This window comes from Myotis brandtii, unplaced genomic scaffold (genome assembly GCF_000412655.1).
Source record: "Myotis brandtii unplaced genomic scaffold, ASM41265v1 scaffold39, whole genome shotgun sequence".
NCBI classification, from domain to species: domain Eukaryota; kingdom Metazoa; phylum Chordata; class Mammalia; order Chiroptera; family Vespertilionidae; genus Myotis; species Myotis brandtii.
The window spans coordinates 114,290-120,289 of NW_005364953.1; the positions used below are offsets into that span (position 1 = coordinate 114,290).

Genomic DNA, 6,000 nt, shown 5'->3' on the forward strand with positions numbered 1-6,000 from the left:
TGCGCATCATAGCGACCGGTCATTCCTGGTCATTCCACCATTATGGTCAATTTGCATAGTGTCCTTTTATTATATAGGATGAATTAGATTCAGAATTTAAAATTACACACACACACACACACACACGCATACACACCACATACACACACTCATATACACTCTCACACTCTCATACAGACAGTTGTTTTTTTTTATTGGGATTATATGAGTCTATAAATCAAGTTGAGGAGAGTTGATCTATTCATGATATTGACTATAGGGTTTGGTCTTTAAAACATAAGTTCTTAAAATTTATACTTCTAGGTAGGATTTAAAAGGGCATAGGACCTCTGCACCTATTGAGATGCAACTTTTTCTCTATTAATACATTTTTCTTCTCTTTTTTTTTCTCTTTTGTTATGGCTTTCTGAAATTTCAGGACCCTGTGTGTACTTTCCCCCCATTAATGGGAACTCGGCAATGACTTTTACTATAAAGTGTTGACTTTTTAGTTGAGGGAAGTTTTCTTCTATTATTTTTTTCCTTTTGTTGCCTCTATTCTTTTATTCTGGAACTTATTTTAAATACCTGTTCTTGTTGGAATCCTGTCTGTCCTTAAATTCTCTTAACTCATTTCTCATATTTTCCATCTTTTTGTCTCTTTTCTCTATGCTCTTGGAAATTTCCATGACTTCATTTTGCAGATTGATAGTCCATTTCCACCATGACTATATTGTTATGCATCCTGTCCATTGATTTAAAAAACAAGTTTTGGAGGGCCATTATAGTTATAATGTACAAGAACTATTTTTTGTTCTTTGCTTTCCTTTTTACGTATCAGAGTGTGCTTTCTTATGGATGCCATATCTTTTAGAATATCTATTAGATAAAATAAATTTGTAAAGTTGTCTTTAGCCTCCTAATTATTTCTTCATCCCAGTTTTCCTTTCTCCTACTTCTGTCTCCTCAGGGTTATTCCTTTTTATTGATCTTGATCATTTTCTTTGATACTATTTTCATTAGATGTCTGGCTATCAATAGTGTCCATTCAGATCTATGAATAGATGATTGTATTGATTAGCATAGGTTAGTTTCCCCTTTGTTATATAGATTTGTTTTTACCAATAAACCTCTATTTTGAAAGGGCTGGCTAACTTGATTCTGTGTAATTGTGGAATATTGATGGGAAGATCTCCCTATAGCATATGGAATTAGGGATCAGGCAGGTGTATATTAACAATGGTCACCCACAATTGCCAAAGTAAGGTGAGATTTACTGGGGTGTGGTTGAAGTGATTTAATGTGTATCATTTCTGGATAAAAAAGGTTTTTCTTTATTTCCCCTTCCTTTGTCAATTGTGTTACTACAAGCTTTGAGTTATTGTGCTGATAGATTCTATTAACTGACTACTTTAAAAAATTTTATTTATCAATTACAGTTGACATTCAATATTAGTTTCAGGTGTACACCATAGTGATTAGACACATATAACTTCAAAAGTGATCCTCTGGTAAGTCTTGAAACTATCTGACACAATGTATAGTTATTACAATATTATTAAATATATTCCCTAAGCTGTACTTTACATCTCTGTGATTACTTTGTAACTGCCAATTTGTACTTCTTAATACCTTCACCTTTTTCATCTAGTCCTCCAAACTTCCTCCCATCTGGCAACCATCAGTTTTGTTTTCTATATCTATGGGTTTGCTTCTGTCTTGTTTGTTTTTATTTTGATTTTTAGATTTCCACATATAAGTGAAATCATATGGTATTTGTTTTTCTTCATTTTTTTAGTACTTGTCTTTCTATGTCCAACCTATTTCACTTAGCTCAATACCTTTAGGTTTATCCATGTTGTCACAAATGGTATGAATTGATTTTTTATGGCCAAGTAATATTCCATTGCATATATGTATCACAACTTTATCCATTTAGTTTTTTTCTGTTGGTTTCTTATTTTCTTTTATTGATTAAGGTATTACATATGTGTCCTTATCCTCCTATTGCCCCTCCCCTGCTCATGTCTTCACCCCCCTGGTGTCTGTGTCCATTGGTTATGCTTATATGCATGCATACAAGTACTTTGGTTGATCTATCCCATTTACCCCCACCCTCCCCTACTTTCCCTCTGAGGTTTGAGCACCTGATCAATGCTTCTCTGTCTCTGAATCCAGTTTTGTTCATCAAATTATGTTGATCATTATATCCCACATATGAGATCATGTGATATTTATCTTTTCTGACTGCCTTATTTCCCTTAGCATAATGCTGTTGGTTTCTTAAAAGTATTTATTATTTAACAATAAATTATTGCCTATCCTATCTGGTTTATATCTATCTAAACTTACAATGTATCATGTCTTTTTAAAAATTCTTTATTGTTTAAAGTATTACATATAGTATTACATATGTCTCCTTTTTCCCCCATTGACCTCTCCCTGGACGCACCCACCACCCAGCACATGCGCTCACTCCCCTAGTGTCTGTGTACATTGGTTATGCTTATATGCATGCATACAAGTCCTTTGGTTGATCTCCTACCCCGAGCCTGTCTTCCCTCTGAAGTTTGACAGTCTGTTCGATGCTTCTCTGTCTATGGATCTATTTTTGTTCCTCAATTTAAGTTGTTCATTATATTACACAAATGGGTGAGATCATGTGATATTTATCTTTCTCTGACTGGCTTATTTTGCTTAGCATAATGCTCTCCATGTCCATCCATGCTATTGCGAATGGTAAGAGTTCTTTATTTTTTACAGAAGGGTAGTATTCCATTGTGTAGCTGTACCACAGTTTTTAATCCATTCATCTGCTGAAGGGCACTTAGGCTGTTTACAAATCTTAGCTATTGTAAATTGTGCTGCTATGAACATAGGGGTGCATATATCCTTTCTGGTTGGTGTTTCTGATTTCTTGGGATATATTCCTAGAAATGGGATTACTGGGTCAAGATAGCCATTCTGACAGGTGCGAGATGATACCTCATTGTTGTTTTGATTTGCATCTCTCAGATGATTAATGACTTTGAGCATGTTTTCATATTTCTCTTGGCCTTCTGTATGTCCACTTTGAAAACTGTCTATTTAAGTCCTTAGACCGTTTTTTGATTGGATTTTTTATCTTCCTTTTGTTAAGATGTATGAGTTCCATATAAATTTTAGGGATTAGACCCTTATCAGTGATAACATTGGCAAATATGTTCTCCCATGCATTGGGGGTTCTTGTTGTTTTGTTGATGGTTTCTTTTGCTGTGCAGAAGCTTTTTATTTTGATGTAGTCTCTTTTATTTATTTTCTCCTTAGTTTCCATTGCCCTAGGAGCTGTATTGGAAAAGATATTCCTATGAGGTTGGGGCTAAGGGGGAGAGATCAACCAAAGGACTTGTATGCATGAATATAAGGTTAACCAATGGACAGAGACACCAGGGGTTGAGGATATGCGTGGGGGGGCAATGAGGGGATAAGGACCTTTTACCCTTTTTATTTATTTTACAGAATTGTGAAAATTTGTAGCTCTAGGTAATTGTTAAACATTACAATTATAGAATAAATAATGACAGCATCGGGTTGAACTTTAAAAATCATCTAGTCCTGTTATACTCATTTTACATCGGAGGAATAAAAAAGTTAGAAATGGGGAGTAGCTTGTCCTAATTCAGATAGCAAGTTTTTGGAGGGAATATAGATGAAACAGAAGTTGAAGAACAACTTTCTGGGTCTGGACAGATTTAACCCAAGGATAACTTCATTTTTGAACTTTATTTCTTGGAATAGAGCATCTTCTACATTTACATTGATCCAACTTTCAGAACATTGGGTTGTTAAAAGTCACAGAGGAAATTAGCAGATGGTATAAGAAAATCAGAAGGATTGTTGCCAGACTTCATAAATTTGGCATATTTGAGAAAATGTCCCAATATGTTACATATGCTATTCATGTGTATAAACCTTTGACTATAGTGCTTTGTCAATATAAATGTTTTGCATAAGTTAGTCTTAGTTCTGTATTGCATTTTTATTACTCCCCCAGAACCCCAGTAATTTTCCCTCTATACTTCATTTCTCCTATTCTTTTGCTGTACTCATTTCCTCTGTGCACAAAACAGCAGAGGTGGTGGAGAACATGGTTGGAGATGTCAAGAAGTTCATTCTAGTTTGTCTCCCATACATACTTTTTTATCTCCATGTTGTCCAGAGTTTTAATATCAAATCATATCAGTCATGCTTCAGTAGAATGGAAAAAATACGTGCTATTTAAAGAACTGAGTAACTAGCAAAAAGTGGGTAGAGGAACAAAATGGGGTAATAACACAGTCACTCTTAAAGGGATAGGTGCAGACCATTGTCCTATAAAAATAATCAGCAAACTGAAATATATGCCCTGAAATAGCAATGTTTAAGCAGAGGCATCATCAGTCAGACTGATTTTTTTTTCACTCAGGTTTTAGCACAGGTGTGGGGAACGTCTGGTCTGTGGGCCCTATAAGGCCCGCAAAATCATTTGGTCTGACCCTAACAAGGCATTAGTGGTAAGTTAATTAAATGTTTGACCAAATATAGCAGGCCGATTTTTAAGTTGATAATTTTGTATGGCCTGCAAATCCTATATAATAAAAGCCTAATATGCTAAGTGTCCATTCATCTGGTCGTCTGTGCAACCAAAAGCGTAATATGCTAATGATATGCTAAGGCCGCTCAACCACTCGCTATGACTTGCACTGACCACCAGGGGGCAGACGCTCTGACTGGTAACTTGCTGCTGGGGTTTGGCTGATTGGGACTGAGTGAGACAGGCAGGACACGCCCTGGAGCCCTCTCATGGTCCCTCCGCAGCTGGCCAACCTCCCATTTCTCTCCCTGGCCCCGATCATGCACCCGTGGGGTCCCTCAGCCTGGCCTGCGACCTTTAACAATCTGGGACCCCTCAGGGATGTCAGAGAGTCGGTTTTAGCCTGATGGTGGAACAACTGGTTGCTATGACATGCACTGACCACCAGGAGGCAGATGCTCAGTGCAGGAGCTTCCCCCTGGTAGTCAGTGCGCTCCCATAGGGGGAGTACCGCTCAGCCAGAAGCCGGGCTCATGGCTGGTGATTGCAGCAGCGGTGGCAGGTCCCTCTCCCACCTCCATGGCAGTCAGACATCCCCCGAGGGCTCCCGGACTGCAAGAGGGTGTAGGCTGGGCTGAGGGACACCCCCCCAAGTGCACAGATGCACCGGGCCTCTATTGATATTATATATATCCAAATGGCCCTTGGCAGAAAAAAAGTTTCCCACCCCTGGTTTAGCACAACCAACTACTCAGAGAAATTGTGAGAGGAAAATAACAGAAGCCATGTTTTCTCTATAAATGGACTCATCATAGAAATTTTTGTTTTGGATTATAATGAGGCATGTGTTGAGGAGGGAAAATTTTCCTTCTTCTCTTCTAGTTTCTTTAGCTGGAATCAAATTAGCATAAGACAGGTTAACAGGATTAAAAAATTAATTACGTATGTATGGATGCCCCATAAGAATACTAGTATGAGACCCAAAGGTAGGCAGGCTTATATGCCTTCCTGAGATAAGGATAAAAGGCTAGGAAACTTGGACTTAAAAGGGGAGGAAGACAATTTACAGGAAGATGGGAAGAACAAATATTTGGTAAGCAAATGTTTGCCATGCTATGCAAAGACAATGTGGCACAGGAATTTTTTTTTTATTGTCTACAGTTTTACATATGTCTCCTTTTTCCCCAATTAACACCACCCTCCCAGTCATTCCCACCTCAGGCAAGCCCCCACCACCCCAGTGTCTGTGTCCATTGGTTATGCTAATATGCATGCATACAAGTCCTTTGGTTGCTCTCTAACCACCCCGCCCCCTCACACACACACACCTCCCCTGCCATTTGTCTCTGGATCTATTCTTGTTCATCAGTTTATGTTGATCATTATATCCCACATATGAGTGAGATCATGTGATATTTATCTTTCTCCAACTGGCTTATTTCGCTTAGCATAATGCTCTCCAGTTCCAT

The 6,000-nt window shown here is 38.0% G+C and overlaps 1 pseudogene; it reads right to left on the minus strand.

Annotated features, from left to right (window-relative positions):
• The window catches only part of LOC102263229, a 44,914-nt pseudogene extending 44,246 nt beyond the window's left edge, over positions 1–668 (minus strand).
• Positions 669–6,000: the final 5,332 nt, after the last annotated feature.